Source organism: Macrosteles quadrilineatus, unplaced genomic scaffold (genome assembly GCF_028750875.1).
Source record: "Macrosteles quadrilineatus isolate MER2022 unplaced genomic scaffold, UCM_ALF_1.0 Scaffold_3__2_contigs__length_128488019, whole genome shotgun sequence".
In the NCBI taxonomy this organism is placed as follows: domain Eukaryota; kingdom Metazoa; phylum Arthropoda; class Insecta; order Hemiptera; family Cicadellidae; genus Macrosteles; species Macrosteles quadrilineatus.
The window spans coordinates 22,798,984-22,816,680 of record NW_026542596.1 but is presented as its reverse complement, the minus strand read 5'-3'; the positions used below and the strand labels follow the sequence as shown (position 1 = coordinate 22,816,680).

At 35.7% G+C, this 17,697-nt stretch overlaps 1 long non-coding RNA gene across 1 annotated transcript; it reads left to right on the top strand.

Moving 5' to 3' along the window:
- Positions 1 to 1,929: 1,929 nt before the first annotated feature.
- On the top strand, positions 1,930 to 17,424 carry LOC128990558 (uncharacterized). The gene is made up of 3 exons (XR_008490541.1): positions 1,930 to 2,157; positions 15,431 to 15,479; positions 17,211 to 17,424. It is a non-coding gene; the product is annotated as an uncharacterized LOC128990558 (long non-coding RNA).
- The last annotated feature ends 273 nt before the right edge of the window (positions 17,425 to 17,697 follow it).

The window sequence follows — 17,697 nt, the reverse complement described above, 5'->3', positions numbered from 1 at the left end:
CAGCCTCCTAGTGATATCAGTTACAACAGTGCAGTTGCATGGTTGTTTAACATAGCCAGTTTTTTTAGCTCACGCCCACGCTCGCTCACCCTCATCAGTCATCTCATCGAATCCAACTCTCCCTCTCCCTCCATTTAGGTACTTACTCAGGGGAGGTATAGAAGAGGCTACGATGACAGCTGAGGGCTTCTTATTAGCTGAGGAACGCCATTACCGTAACAAAACTTTCGATAGCCATCGGGCCTCGGTGGTCTAATGGTTAGCGTGCCGGGCTGATATACTGTAGGTTCCGGGTTCGAATCCCGCTGATAGCATTAACTTTTTGTCCAAGATTTTTTTTATTATCAGCAAGAATGGTTGGTTTGGTTTGGTTATTACAGTTTAATTTTATAATTAAGTCACTATAAAATTTTAATTGAGCAATTTCTAGTTTTATTTAATAAACAGAATTATTTTTCCGACTACTAAACTCTTGTTATATTATTTCTTTATCAGCAAGTTTGGTTAGTTCGGTTAGGTTATGATAGTTTAATTTTATAATTAAAAAATATTAAAATTTAATTTGAGGCATTTATAATTTTATTTTATGAGCAGAACTATTTTTGCGATTAGTAAACCTTTATTGCCAAAGTGCTCTCTACTACAGCGCTATTCACGGAGGAATTTTGAACTAAATGCCTCATTTGTACCTCCCCTAAGTCAGATCAGGGGCCCTATTTTTGAAATGGTTGACTGTTGAGTCAATCGTCAGCACTCAACTCAACCAACAACATGATTTGGTATTTTTGAAACCCAACAGTTGGGAAGCGAGTTGGGAATCATTAGTTGAGAGACTCGTGGTGGAAATGTAGAGCATACGACCGTCAAAAATTCAGATGACGTCATTTTGAACCAATCACAATGCAGAGTTCTTGTGGACTTAAATTTAACCTCTTCTAAACTCTAAAATCTGGCAGCTAATCTCAATCTGCCATATTTCGAGACACTGAGGTAAACTGTCAACTCCGTTCTTGAGAGATTGAGATTGAGGTTATGTCTTGCTTAATCTTAGTGATTGCAAAGTACCTTAACTTAAGTAATAAACTAAAGTAAACTAAATAAAGTAATAAACTTAAGTATAAAAAATAAAATTTAATATGGATGTTTGTTTTAGGGTGTAGCTAATTATAAGTTTAGGCATAGGCTGCACTTTACTTTAGGTCCTACACTCATCCTAAATACATTATTATTTGCTTTCTTCGTCTCTATTTCGGAACACATCACCTTATTTTAGTTTCCTTCATCGGTTTGTTTAATGTTATTTTTAATTGTTTTTTATTTAGGTTAAAGCGGCTATTTGCCATTGCACTGAAAGCATATCGTAACTTAAATTAATTTGATCCCTTTATTAGGTGAATGGTGTTGAAACAAACTATGATATTGTTTCTCTCTACCACAATCTTTAATACCTTAAATCATAGGTCTAATAACAATAATTATCTTATAATAAGTTCAATTAGTATGCCTAGTCTATTTCAAACATTCCAACAAGAATAAAACCCTTGATTAAATAGTCTAGTATTGACACAGTAAATAAAATTAAAATTCGATTATTCTACAGAAAACAATCGCATAATTGGGTGCTAATACATTGACTAATACATAACCTCTAAATCGCAATTAGTAAATTAAAGCAATAACAAAACAATATGGCGTCGTCTCAAAAAGAGTAATTTTTTGCCGAAAGAGAGGAAGAAGAAAGTGCAGTCAACCTTCACTCAACAGCTCGATAGTAGTTGAGTAGTTTTGGTTGTATAAGTCCACCGTCAATCGTTTCAAAAATACGAAACGATTGGAAATAGAATGACTCGACACTCAACTCAACAGTCAACCATTTCAAAAATAGGGCCCATCCCCTCCATTCAGTCCATTCCAACAATCGAAATCAAGCAGACCGCATCCGCATCGACCGCATCATTTGCTAGCTAGCTACTCACTAATTAGTTTACCATAACCTTCAATATCTTACTTAAGATTTAACTTTTCTGCTGACAAGATAATCTAATTTATCTCAGTAAATCAACATGAAGCCTGAAACAAAGAACAGAGTAAAAATAGTATTTAACTTTGGCAAACTTGTTTTCAACTATGGATTTATTCCTATGGTAGTTTATCTAGGTAAGTAGCCTAGACCACGGGGACCTATAGTCATAGTAGGTCTTTTTTATATCCCTAGCTGCTGAACCCTCAAAAAGTATACTCGAGTTTGAGCTTTTATTGCAACGTAACCAGTAGACTTAGGTAGACTTTTAACTTAGGCTAAGATTCTTAGAAAAATACAAGTTACATGGGTACTGTAATATTTTTACAAATTTATTTCTGCGTTTAAGTGTGTTGGTTTAACTTACCTGTGTAAAGCTGCCAATGACTCACCAATAAGTAGTGCCCGTGCTTCTTAAAATCAATAAGTTAAACGGCGCTGTTTTGGGCTAATCGGGCCCACTGCGTAATACCCATATGGTCACAAGGTAAAGGACACTTAAACGTACACGTTAGTATCATGGTCGTATACCAGGAAGGTATGAGGGTCATACAAAAAGGGTGTAAAGGACAGACTGTGCATGCCTAAATCTGTTGGTGGCCGTTTTGCGGAAAAATACGGCCGAGCTCCTCAATACCTTGTAACCAGTGTTTTAGGGTGGTTGCCGACAGTTAAATTTGAATGTCCAAAATTGTTCAGTAGCCAGGTATTTTCCAGGGGTCAACTGTTTTATCAACAAAATCCTAAAACCCGGGTCAGCATCGGCAAATTTATCCCTTGTCAGTAGAAGGCTCCGGTCGTTACTCTTGGACCATAGAACACTCTCTGTCTTCAACGCCTCATAACTGCCACTCCTGAGGGTCTATCGATTCTAAGAAAAGGGCTATACGAGTTCAAAAGCACGATTAGTTTCGACAAGGCAGAGTGTGGGTGCCAGGTGATGGGGTCCCTGGTCCCAGCACGACGGACTGCTAACTACTAAGACGTAACTACTAAGATTTGACAAAGCGATCAATTTCGAACCTAAAGTAGTACGGGGTTCAGGGTATTAACACAGGTTAATTCTACAAAGTCCATTCGTTAAGGATAGTTACACACTTGAAAACATCCTCTTCTCAACTAAAAAAATCGCCTCGTGTGCGCCTAGACATAAATCAAGGGCGATTTATTTTAGGCCGATTTTTTAATAGGCCAATCAAAAAATCAAACGTTTGCGCCAGCCTAAGAACATTAAGAAATAAACTAATTTAATGTTATTCTGATGCTTGTTTGGTTTTGAGGATTTTTGACATCTAAATATTAGGCCAACCTGGTTTTCGCCTTTTAACTTATTCTTGTCTCCACATAAACACCACACACACACACACACACACACATAGTCTCACATATTTCGCGTTTAACTTAGCTTGTTTTAAAATCAAACATTTTTCTTTAAGAAAATCAACGCAATTTCCAATATTGTTGATATAGGCCTAGTTAGCACATAAATAACTAAAATTCACAGTTTCTTTCATTATTAGTATTAACACGTTCGCTACCGATCGCCACATATATGCGACTCTGCGATCATTGCCACGGACCGAGGTGTACATTTTAATTTTACACATCTAAACCGGTTGTCACTTGTTTAAAACTGCAGTAAACAAAGAATACGGGTTAGTGAAGCAGCAAAGTATAAAACAGTTTTGCCAACTATCGTATGACGTCACTCATCATCTTATCAACAGACCAACTGACGTACATATGGGAAAGACATCTCTGTAGACCACTGCAGAGAATTCCGGTCCTTTAAATAGACCGTTACGAAGATAGGCCTACAAGCTTTTTAATAACATTGGTGCCCCAACGCAAATATGCGACTGTCTATTTTAATGTGACCAGCCGTCACATATGTGTGTCGCTAGTCCATATGAATGAAAAATTTAAATTTAGTACTATTGCGGTAGGTAACGTTTTAAATATTTTAAGTGAAATCAAGGGATAAAATCAGGGTGGCTAGTGACCTGGAAAACCTGGAAATGCCAGGGAATATTAAATATCTGGAAAAGTCAGGGAATGTTGTCATAAGTCAGGGAAAATTTTTAAAATGTTTAAAATAATTATAATAATTGTTAGGAAAGGTTGATCTGGTGAGAGTACGTATGCTGTGTGGGTGAAAACTAAGAAATATGTCTGTAGAAATAAATTTTGTGTTTTTGTAGAAATTAAATTTTGTTATAAACTGCGTATTATCTTATCAAACTCAGTTTAATTTTATTAAGGCAAGTTGCAATGTTTGAATATAAGCTAGCCTGTATCTATAGATTTTGTGTATTTTTTCATGTAAACAAACATTTAAGCTATTTGTCAGATAAGATTAGACCTTTTGAAGAATTAGTTAGTATTAAAATTGTAATTTTGAATTTGTCGATCAGGGAAAGTTTAGAAAGTTCATGGAATTGTCAGGGAAAAGTCAGGGAATTTTTCAATTTGGTTTCACTAGCCACCCTGAAAATGAATAAAGAGTAAATGTTATTATTGTTTTTATTTATATCCTATGGTACTAATAAAATCATTACGATATTATCGGACCAGATAAAAATCTATATAGGCTATATATATCAATATGTAAATCAAATCAAATCGTTTATTGCTAAAACAAAATACATTGTATAACAACATCAAGGTAACAGTTTAAAAACTATTTTAATGAATTTAATAAAATTAAATGATCTACAAAAATTATCGCTATTCATCCGATAATATATCGTAGCCCCTACATACAGAACTGCAGAATTGCGAACTGAAATTACCTATCCCAATCCAAAGTCAATTCTCTCACGCCCACATTGCTCGAATTCTTTTGAGCAATAAGTTATTGTCCACCATGTCCACCTTGCTCAAGTCGAAAAATACACAAGCAGAACAGTTTGCAGCATCTAATTCACAAACCACCTCGTTTATCAATTTAAAAATCACTTAGGTGGTAGACCCTTTGTAAATCCATGCTGGTTCTGGATACCTATGCTATTATTTATCCTGAAAAAAATCCATAGCCTCATTACGGTGGTTCTTTCAAATATTTTTGAAAAAATACAACTGATAAAGGCATATAGCTATTGCAAAGCTTTGGATCCCCCTTTTTTGTAAAGGCCAGTAGCGGCTGGTGTTCATAGGTGGTGGGAGGGCTCTGCATATTTTTATAGGCTATACAAACAAAGCCTAACATCATTCACGTTTGTCAAAGAATTGGAAAAGATTTAAGGCTTATATTTGTAATTCAAACACACATATAGGCCTAGCATATGATATATATATATATACAGGGTGTTTCAGAATTTGTGTCGGATCCTCACATAGCCGCCATTTTCTTTTTTCTCTTATTGTTTTCTAAAAAATGGTAAGAGATACAAAATTGAAACTTTGCAAAAACATTTATGACAACTAGACAAAGCTACAAAAAAATTATGAACATTTTAAAATTCATAAAACAAAATGGCGGCCATTTAAAATTTTGTTTCTTAAATTACTCAAAAACCGCTGAGTTTACAAAAATTTACAAGAATAATTTTTTTAAGATAATTTAATTACAAATCGATTGACACCTTACTCTTTAAGATTGGATGAATATTAACTGAGTAATGGCAGCTTTAGTAATACGTGACTGCTGGAGGTTAGATGTAGTGCATGCCGAGGTACGCGGCCTAACAGTCTGCCACAACAACGCAACAGTCTCCGTCCGCTTTGCAAGTTATTTTAAAATGATTTTAGATTATTTCAAACAACAATATAATATTACATAACCCCAAAAGTGTATTTATTTTTATCAATTATCAATCATTAGGATGGCTTAAATTGCACAGCTTTTTACTGTTTTTAAAATTTACACTAAACACCCAAACTTTTTATAAGCATCTAGACTGCCAGTGCAACTCCTAGGATCGGTAGGATCGTGGATCAGATCGAAAAACCCCCCACCACCGCTCAGTGCCGATGGCGTGACGTCAACCATTACTGCAACGATACGGATCTGAGTCATGAGCCTTTGTGGTATAGTGGATAGCGTGTCGGGCTGATAAACTGAAGGTGCCGGGTTCGAATCCCACCGGGAGCACTAACTTTTTGTCAACAATTTTTTTCATATCAGCAAGTTTGGTTGGTTTGGTTAGGTTATGACAGTTTAATTTTATAATTAAAAGATTGTAAAATTGAATTTGAGACATTTATAATTTTATTTTTAGAACAGAGCTTTTTTTCGATTAGTAAACCTTCATTCGAGTTTATCATTATCAGCAAGTTTGGTTAGGTTATGATAGTTTAATTATATTTAATTCAAATTTAATCTACAAATTACGTTTTGACAGTGACAGCGATACAGATAACAATTTTCCGCGAACAGTTAGATAAGCTATGCTGATGCGCCGGTATGATTCGGAAGCGTACGACATGCTGCGGTGATGGGGGGTTACTACTGATCTGATCCACGATCCTCCGCTCAGTCCGCTCCTCGGACTTGCACTGGCAGTTTAGACGCTAGTAAACTTTTTAAATCAGCTGTGGTGAAAGTCAACGCACTTGTTTACAAACTTATCATCTAATTTTATTTTGTCTGAAGATGTTATTGTTTATTCAATGTAGTCAGTACCTCTAACCTTATACAGTGGGAGTACACTTTAAAAGTAAGTGTAAAAAGTTAGAGGAACTGACTACATTGAATAAACAATAACATACTAATTTGAAATAAGAACTTCTCTAATATTTCTGAATTTTTAATTTTTATGAGGCCTTTCGCCAGCTATGCTGGCATCATCAGACACATCACAAAACTGAAGGTTATGTTTATGTTTACAAATACAATTATAAATTTTAAAGAATGTAACATATGGGTAGTTAAAAATAAAAACTATTCTGTTAAGTACATTTAGCTAAAGTTACAAAAATAAATCATATATGTATAAAAATGAAATATCAAGTAGAATTAACTTATAACTTTGTAAATTTAGAATTTAGTAATGTAACATTTTGAAATGGACCGTTATCATTATTTACCAAATTGTCCATTTTATTTATAAATAACGATTCCCATGCATTTAGTTCATTGGATTTTATTATATTTTTTAATAATTTAGTATTATTGATTGATATTGTGTGGTCCGTTTCTAAGCAATGTTTTGCTATTGCTGATTTTTCAGGTCTGTTGTGTGTTATGTGAGAAGTGTGTTCTTTGAATCTAGTTTTAATATTTCTTTTTGTTTGTCCAACATACTTCATCTCACAACTGTCACACTGAATTTGATAAATGCCAGATTTTGTTGTATTCTCTAATTTACTTTTTGGATTTCCAAGAATGTTTTTAATTTTGTTTTTCGCTTTAAATGAAACCATTAATTCAGCATTTTTCTGAAACGTTTTCTTGACGTCTTTATATTGCTTAGTATAGGTAGCGCTTACCCATTTCTTCTTTACTTTGATTGGTTCCAGTTTAGTTCTTTTCTTTTTCTCATTTCTTTTTAAAGCTTTTGTCAACATATTGTCTACAATTTTGGTTTCGTATCCATTATACTTAGCCACGTCTTTTATGTAGTTAAGCTCTTTATTATAGTTTTCTTGGGACAGTGGGGTATTTAAGAGGCGATATATCATTGAATTAAACGCGGATCTTTTTTGTTCTGGAGGGTGATGAGAATCTTGAGTGATAAACCTATTGGTGTGGGTTGGTTTTCTGTAAATATCAAACTCGAACTTTTCATCATTCCGTAGGATTAGTACATCCAGAAATGAGATCTTCTTATCATTTTCAACCTCGTATGTGAATTTTATTGATGGATATAAATGGAGTTTAATTTGTTGACAAAGTCATTAAGGTTTTCTTTCCGATCAAAAACTGCAAATATGTCGTCTACGTACCTTAACCATGTTCTTAGAAAATATGTCATTTCTTCTTTTGCTTTTGTTTCAAAATGGCTCATAAATATATTTGCTATAAAACATGATAGTAGATTTCCCATCTCCGTTCCTTCAGTTTGGGTATAAAAATTATTATTATATTCAAATGTGTTTTGGGACATACATAGATTTGTCAAAATTACATATTCATTAATTATTTCTGTTGGTAATTTTAATGAAATGAGCCATTTTCTTAATAAGTACCTCGTTATTGGTATCGGTACACTTGGATACAGGGATACAACATCAAAGGAGACTAAACATTCATCTTCTTGTAGCTTAAAATCTTTAATTTTATCTATTAACTGGTCAAAGGAGACTAAATATTCATCTTCTTGTAGCTTAAAATATTCTTTAAAATTTATAATTGTATTTGTAAACATAAACATAACCTTCAGTTTTGTATGTGTCTGATGAAGCCCATAGCTGGCAAAAGGCCTTCATAAAAATTAAAAATTCAGAAATATTGGCGAAGTTCTTATTTAAAATTAGTATTAATTCCAATATTAACAGTTCTTCTTGAAGAAAAAACAATAACATCTTCAGACAAAATAAAATCAGCTGATTAGTTTGTAAACAAGTATGTTTAATTTAACCACAGCTGATTTAAGAAATTAGGGTGTTTAGTGTGAATTTTAAAAACAGTAAATAAGTGTGCAATTTTTAAGCCATCCTAATGATTAATTGATAAAAAAAAGACACTTTTGGGGTTATGTAATATTTTATGCTAAATGTTCAGATATATTTTTTTTATTTATTAACATATAAGGGCCTATGAACCCAGGCCTATATAAACTTTACAATGGTATTCAAATGTACAACTTACATCTGTCCATTACATCATTTAGCTTTAATTTCAAAAATAATCTACTCTGGGTATTGTATGAGCATATTAACAACATTTATAAGATTGTTCTGTTAACAACCCAACTTTTGTTTCTTTTTTGAACAACCCAAATGAAAGGTTACTAAACAATTAATCATGACCAAATTAGCCCGCATGAATTGCTCTTTAGTCCCAAGGTTTTATCAAAGTGGTAGTTATAGCATATTTCATGGTATGTACAGAGATATTTGTATTCAACAACGATAAGTTATGTCTTAACAAATCTCAAAGTCTCTGGTGAATCCAATCTCACTTAGGTTAATTGTCTAGACTCCTCCATATTTACACTTGATCATTTATGCCTATTTCAAGTTAACTAGGTGGCGTTCGCAGAGGCATCCACAAAATTGAGCGGAGTCATCAAGGGTTCATATTATATTGTTTTTGTCTTACTGCAGTAAAAACAGTATTTTTTCATGCATGCGCTGCAGGTCTAAAGTAGCATTTTTAATATTTAGGGAGTAAAAATCGTTTTTAGCCTCATGGAATAAAAATCAGCTGTTGTCAACTCAGTTGTAAATTTCGATTGTAAACGATTGCATGTATCGAAAATATGTATCGATTTGTGCTTCGTAATCATTTTTAATATATTACAGTCTACAGCCTCTTCCCGTAGCATTTTAGCATTGCAGATACATTAATCCATTCCCAAACTCAACACTGCTCACATTTACTACTTCCTTCACCACACCCTACGTCGTGGACCTGTTTCCCTCTCTTCCCATAGCATTTTAGGATTGCAGATACATTAATGTAATTGCCAAAGACAGTTCCCACACTCTGCGCTGTTAGCCTTACTACTTCCTTCACCATTTACTACGTCATTGGCCTGTTTCTTTCCTTTCTCATAGCATTTAAGTATTACAAATTCACTTATCCATCTGCTCAAACGGTTCCCCCACTCTGCACTGCCAGCCTTTACTACTTCCTTCACCACTTACGTCGTGGACCTGTATTCATCGCTTTCCATAGCATTTTAGTATTTTAGATACGTTAATCTAATTGCAACAAACATCCCCACTGTCCGTACTGCTAGACTTTACTACTTCTTTCACAATTTCCTATGTCTTGGGCATGCTTCCATCCCTTCTCATAGCATTTCAGCATTGCAGATACATTAAAACTGCTACAAACGGTTTCCAGTTCCCACACTCTACACTGCTCACCTTACTACTTCTTTCACCTGTTCCTACGTCGCGGATCTGTTTCCCTCTCTTCCCATAGCATTTTAAGATTGCAGATACCTGAATCTAATCGTCATAAACAGATCCCACACTCCGAACAGCTCGCCTTTACTACTTCCTTCGCCACTTCCCACATCGCGGACCTGTTTTCCTCCCTTCCCATAGCATTTTAGGATTGCAGATACCCTTATCTTATCGTCATAAACAGTTCCCACACTCCGGACAGCTCGCTTTGACTACTTCCTTCACCACTTCCTACGTCACGGACCTGTTTCCCTCCCTTTCCCATAGCATTTTTGATTGCCCATACCCTTATCTAATCGTCATAATAGTTCCAACACTCCGGACAGCTCCCCTTGACTACTTCCTTCACCACATCCTACGTCGCGGACCTGTTTCCCTCCCTTCCCATTGCACTTAAAGATTGCAGATACCTTAATCTAATCGTCATAAACAGTTCCCGCACTCCGGACTACTCGCCTTGACTACTTCCTTCACCACTTCCTACGTCGCGGACCTGTTTTCCTCCCTTCCCATAGCATTTTAGGATTGCAGATACCCTAATCTAATCGTCATAAACAGTTTCCACACTCCAGACTGTTCACCTTTACTACTTCCTTAACCTCTTCATACGTCACGAACCTCAAGCTAGTGTCGTCATTTGATTATAGTACCTGGGGACCGAGCTTTGCTCGGGGAAAATCATTAGTTCACTCTGAAAGCACCGTAGTATTGGAGATACATAAATCCACACATCTACACCCTACACAATTTCCTACGTCATGGACCTGTTTCCCTCCATTCCATTGCATTTAAAGATTGCAGATACCTTAATCTAATCGTCATAAACAGTTCCCACACTCCGGACTACTCGCCTTGACTACTTCCTTCACCACTTCCTACGTCGCGGACCTGTTTCCCTCCCTTCCCATAGCATTTTAGGATTGCAAATACCTTTATCTAATCGTCATAAACAGTTCCCACACTCCGGACAGCTCACCTTGACTACTTCCTTCATCACTTCCTACGTTGCGGACCTGTTTTCCTCCCTTCCCGTAGCATTTTAGGTTTGCTGATACCATAATCTAATTGTCATAAACATTTCCAACACTCCGGACAACTCGCCTAGACTACTTCCTTCACCACTTCCTACGTCGCGGACCTATTTTCCTCCCTTTCCATAGCATTTTAGAATTGCAAATACCTTAATCTAATCGTCATAAACAGTTCCCACACTCCGGACAGCTCACCTTGACTACTTCCTTCATCACTTCCTACGTCGCGGACCTGTTTTCCTCCCTTCCCATTGCACTTAAAGATTGCAGATACCTTAATCTAAGCGTCATAAACAGTTCCCGCACTCCGGACTACTCGCCTTGACTACTTCCTTCACCACTTCCTACGTCGCGGACCTGTTTTCCTCCCTTCCCATAGCATTTTAGGATTGCAGATACCCTAATCTAATCGTCATAAACAGTTTCCACACTCCAGACTGTTCACCTTTACTACTTCCTTAACCTCTTCATACGTCACGAACCTCAAGCTAGTGTCGTCATTTGATTATAGTACCTGGGGACCGAGCTTTGCTCGGGGAAAATCATTAGTGCACTCTGAAAGCACCGTAGTATTGGAGATACATAAATCCACACATCTACATCCTACACAATTTCCTACGTCATGGACCTGTTTCCCTCCATTCCATTGCATTTAAAGATTGCAGATACCTTAATCTAATCGTCATAAACAGTTCCCACACTCCGGACTACTCGCCTTGACTACTTCCTTCACCACTTCCTACGTCGCGGACCTGTTTCCCTCCCTTCCCATAGCATTTTAGGATTGCAAATACCTTTATCTAATCGTCATAAACAGTTCCCACACTCCGGACAGCTCACCTTGACTACTTCCTTCATCACTTCCTACGTTGCGGACCTGTTTTCCTCCCTTCCCGTAGCATTTTAGGTTTGCTGATACCATAATCTAATTGTCATAAACATTTCCAACACTCCGGACAACTCGCCTAGACTACTTCCTTCACCACTTCCTACGTCGCGGACCTATTTTCCTCCCTTTCCATAGCATTTTAGAATTGCAAATACCTTAATCTAATCGTCATAAACAGTTCCCACACTCCGGACAGCTCACCTTGACTACTTCCTTCATCACTTCCTACGTCGCGGACCTGTTTTCCTCCCTTCCCGTAGCATTTTAGGTTTGCTGATACCTTAATCTAATTGTCATAAACATTTCCAACACTCCGGACAACTCGCCTAGACTACTTCCTTCACCACATCCTACGTCGCGGACCTATTTTCCTCCCTTTCCATAGCATTTTAGGATTGCAAATACCTTAATCTAATCATCATAAACAGTTCCCACGCTCCAGACAGCTCGCCTTGACTACTTCCTTCACCACTTCTTACGTCACGGACCTGTTTCCCTCCCTTCCTATAGCATTTTAGGATTGCCCATACCCTTATCTAATCGTCATAATAGTTCCAACATTCCGGACAGCTCGCCTTGACTACTTCCTTCACCACTTCCTACGTCGCGGACCTGTTTCCCTCCCTTCCCATTGCACTTAAAGATTGCAGATACCTTAATCTAATCGTCATAAACAGTTCCCGCACTCCGGACTACTCGCCTTGACTACTTCCTTCACCACTTCCTACGTCGCGGACCTGTTTTCCTCCCTTCCCATAGCATTTTAGGATTGCAGATACCCTAATCTTATCGTCATAAACAGTCCCCACACTCCGGACTGCTCGCATTTACTACTTCCTTCATATCACTTCCTACGTCACGGACCTGTTTCCCTCTATTCCCATAGCATTTTATGATTGCCTTTACTACTTCCTTCACTACTTCCTACGTCACGGACCTGTTTCCTTCCCTTCCCATAGCATTTTAGGATTGCAGATACCTTAATGTATTCGTAACAAAACAGATCCTAGAATTTGCACTGCTACCCTTGACTACAATGTATCGAGTAATCTTAAGTATAATCTTTGCTCAATATTAACAAGTGATGTTTTTCCTTTTGTACTGTATTTGTAATTTCCTAGTATACTGTGGGTAGTTGGCTTATTATGAACACATGCTAAAACTTCAAATCTTTTGTTTACTTTTTACTTGTTATTTAATTCAGCCAACATGGTTACCTAGCAACCCATAAGACTAATGTTAAGAAAATGTGATTTTCAGTTTCATTTTTCTACGGATTCCTGAGAGACTTTTTTAACGCCATATAGATGTTGGCACTCACCGATATGGTCTTTATCACCATGCAAAATTTGAAATTGATTGATTCAGCCGTCTAGGAGGAGTTTGCGTATTACGAAATGCATAAAAGTCGACGTATAAGAGCTTCGCTCGCTTCGCTCGCTCCGCTCAATAACATTAATGCTATGAAATCAACATATTAAATGTTATTCTTTCTTTGATTTAACCCTCTGTCGGTCGCACCTATTTTTTAACGCGATTGGTCGCACTATATCTCTTGGATACATTTTTCCTAAACCACTTTTTTCAGTACTTCAGACATATATTTTCCCCCTAATTTTTATTTTACTTTATAAAACAACTCTTGACCTATAGATTTCACATCTTCTTAGCATTTCTCAATAAGGAAAAAAGGTTGTCCGACCATACATGTTTCTGTATCCATTAGATACAGTGTGACCATGCCCGTTAGAATAAAAATTGCGACCCAGTGCCACTGCATGTATGCTGGGTTTTATTTATTTTCTATATTTAATGGAATTACCGTCAACCGGGGTTAGATTGACCCCTTTTTTGATGTTTTTGTTGATTAATTTTTGTTTATATTGTTAAATATTCACAATATATTTTTTAAATGATATACAGGTACTGTTTGAATATCTTCCAGTAATTATTTTGTTTTTTATGGTCGTAGGTTAGTCATAAAAAAATAATAAAAGGGGTCAATTTTACCCCGTGTCTTGGGGTGACATTGACCCCCCACCAAAATTATACATAATAAAGCACTGGGGTCAATGTTACTAGTCTACAATAAAACTTTGACCCCTGTAAAAGGGGCCAATGTTACTTAAGAACAATAGAGTGGTAACAACTTCAAGGAGTGAACATAACACATTTTTTATGAACACACCTAGGCTATAATGATGGAATAAATCGAATTAGCATTTTTTTCACAGATCACATGATTAGGATGTAACCCCAAGGTAAAACATCAAAACTACAAGTTATTAGATACTAAACTCATTGAAGTTCCTTTACTCAAACCCTTCCAAAAAAATTATAGAAAATGTTGCGCCCATCAGATTCCAGAGTTCCCGGAAATTTACCAATCACGTCTACAGATGGGGCAGAATAGAAAACACATAATTTTCTTTTGGATGTAAATTTGTCCCCATAGATTGTGTCAACAGAATTAAGTCACATTACTTCAACAAACTGTTCATTTTTTTAACTTAACAGGCAAAGACCTGGTTAAAGTGTTGTTTTCCTCGCTTTCCACCGATTGCTTTTACCTCAACTTCATAGATCAAAATAAAACAATTATAAATCAACATGTTTAGTAGGTATATCACATTATATACATATATATCAATTAAATTAAATATACCAGAATCAATAAAAATGATGTGTAATTAGTAACTTGGAATTATTACGAGTGGTCAAAGTTACCCAAAGGCAAAAAACATAAGGGGTCAATGTTACAAGGCCTTAAAAAATAATTATTTATTTATTAAATTTTCTTTATTTGCTTGTAATAAGTGCTCAAATATTCCTAAAAACATATATATTTTACCATATAAAATCCTGACAGTGCCAGAACCAACAGTTTTTGCTGGGCTGAAAAAGTTTTTCGTTATGAAATTATACAGCTGTTTTGTAGATGATTGTATAATATTTTTTTTTATTGTTATAAAACTAATTTCTGCTAAATATTATTTGTTTTCAAATTGCTGCCAACCTACTGTAATTAATCATATTTTTTATTTTCAATTTATTTATAACCTACTATTTAAAAAATAATATAATAAAAATAATTGACCCCGGGGTCAATGTTACCCCTGGGGGGTCAGAATTACCCCGCTTGACGGTACCTAATTTGTTTATGATATAACAGAGATATGTCACATAAAACCGGGACCGGTCGCACCTTATCCATCAGATATAATGGAGCAAAACAAGGATGAGACGACGCTAACAGCGATACTAGGTGTGTGGGTGGAGGGGATGAAACGGCACACTGGCCAAGACCGGTTTTGGGGGAGAACACGAAAATGACAGGAATTTTTCATGTTGCGGTATCTAATAGATTAGGTGCGACCGACGGAGGGTTAAACACTATTGGTTACTTCCTACTTTTGCGTGTCTCGTTTAGTCTATATATAAATGGTCATTCTTTTATTCATCTTGTTATAGGCATTAAAAAAGGAGCTGACCCTGGATCACAACCTTTTGGATTAGCAAAGTAAGTACAAAATAAAAAAAGCTTTTTCACTAAACTACTGTGAAATGACCTGTTTTTCACCTGCGAAAATCGATCATTAAAAAGTAATATTTACTTTGTTTTTTGGATTTTGCCAATGTAAGCAAACATAGATTTGTTATTGTTTTGTCAATTGTTTCAATATTCAACAACCAAAACTATACAACCAGAGTTTCAAATCTTAACTTAAAATTGAAGGCATGTGACAGCCCCAAAAATTCTCAGACCCATTACATATCAGCTGGGGAGGTTTTTGCTACACCCTCAAGAAACCCTGTCAATACCGTCACAAAAGTTTTGCTTTATTTCAAATGTAAAAGAAGGGTCTGTAATATTGGACTGCGCAACTCTGCAGTTTGCCTAACGCAGCAGATTGATTGTTAGGCAGCAGCACTATCCACTCCAGTGTTTGCACTGACATCATGCGGCATAGCCGCAACGTGATTGGCTGGTTCCCCTCCACGGCCAACTTTGCGCTACGGTTGGGGAGCACTCAGTTGAGTTAGTCTAAATTCTAAATTCGACTCGGTCGGTCATCTAAATTGTCGCCATCCCCCCATTTTCTAAAATGCATCTTATCATGAAAATCTGTATCTTAACATTGTAGATCTAACAACTCATTTCGAAGTATTCTCTCTTTCTTGCCAGTTAGTATTTGTGATCATAAGTTATTTGTGTTTGTAGAATAAACGTAAATTAATTATACAGCAAGTCGGTGGCTACAATTTGTTCTTGTTATAATTTTAATAAATTACAGTTCGTAGCGAATTCTCTTTGTTTCATTCGGCTACCTGTCACAGGCATAACCTAAAAAATTCTATGAGTTTTGTTATGTTCCTAACTGTAATAAATAAATATAAAATGTCTGTTTTAATTAAGAAAATAATATTAGTTTTTGTAGTGTAGCAAAAAGTAACGTTCAAATCTGTTTATATTTTTCAATAACTGCAAAAATGTTTGAATTGTGTAGTTCATAGAACAAGTAAAACCCCAGCAGACGATGTGTCACAATTATTATAGTTTTCGCTCACGCCGCCAACACGCCTCCACTAGCATGCAACCAGTGCCGCAGCAGAGATTTACTTTCTATCTAAAAATATAATTGAAGACAGATATTTACAGTTTATAATAATAATATCAGAGAAAGTGGAACTTTAATTTTTATCAATTTAAATAGCAACAACAAAAGTTTTATTTTGCCCAAAATGTTCCGTCCTGGAGCGAATGCTCCACGGTCGCTACACCACTGCGCCTTCTGCCTTCTTCCATAAAGTTTCTGGTTACCTATTTAATTTTGTCCATATTATTATTCTATGGATACCGGTATAGGTTTTTAAAATTTCTTTTTGTAAGCGATTTAGATAGTTGGAATCCTACTGTAGGTAAGGTAGGCTAAAATTGTTACATAGAGGTAATAACCGGTTGGTAGCAGATGAATATGACACTAATATCTTAAACTATATCCACCAATATCCAGCATATCGTCAATGCTAATTCAAGCATTGAATCAGCTTGCTTAATCGCAACAGGAGCAAGATGGAGACCTTAATTTATGGACAACCCTTTTACTTATGGATTCTGTGTTTCTGCGTTTCTTCATGCCCTGTTACAATTTGGACATAAAATGATGCGATGTACAATCTAAAAACAATGTAGACTTAAAAAAAATATTAAATTTATACCTAATATAACTTGTAAAAATGTTTGTTTCAGTTTGATTTGGTAGAGGGGAGAAGTTCAAATTTTCAATTATGAAGACATAGATAGATAATTGTATCAATTCAAATTATATGTATGAAGTTAATGATATAATTGTTTAATCTAACTATGCTCCGTTTCTACTAGACTTTTCAAGTTTAATAATTTTTGTACTCTTATTTTGTATAGAACTAATCTCTAGTCGAATAAATTTTGTTTTGTATTACTATTCAGTGTTCTTCTTAATTTTCCTAAATAATTAAGAAGATATTTTTCCACAAGCCATTGTTGATTGTATGTTTTTTGTTACAATGTACTTGGTCTCAAATCATCTCATTGCATTTTTGTACCTTTGTCTTTTTGATGAAACTCAAATCAAAATAAAGTTTATTTCCAACAAAAAGTAATACAATAGAAATCATAAACATCCACTTCCAGTGAACAAAAAATACAAAGAAACTTACTTTTACTACCTATCACACAAAAGTGAAAATGTACTTAT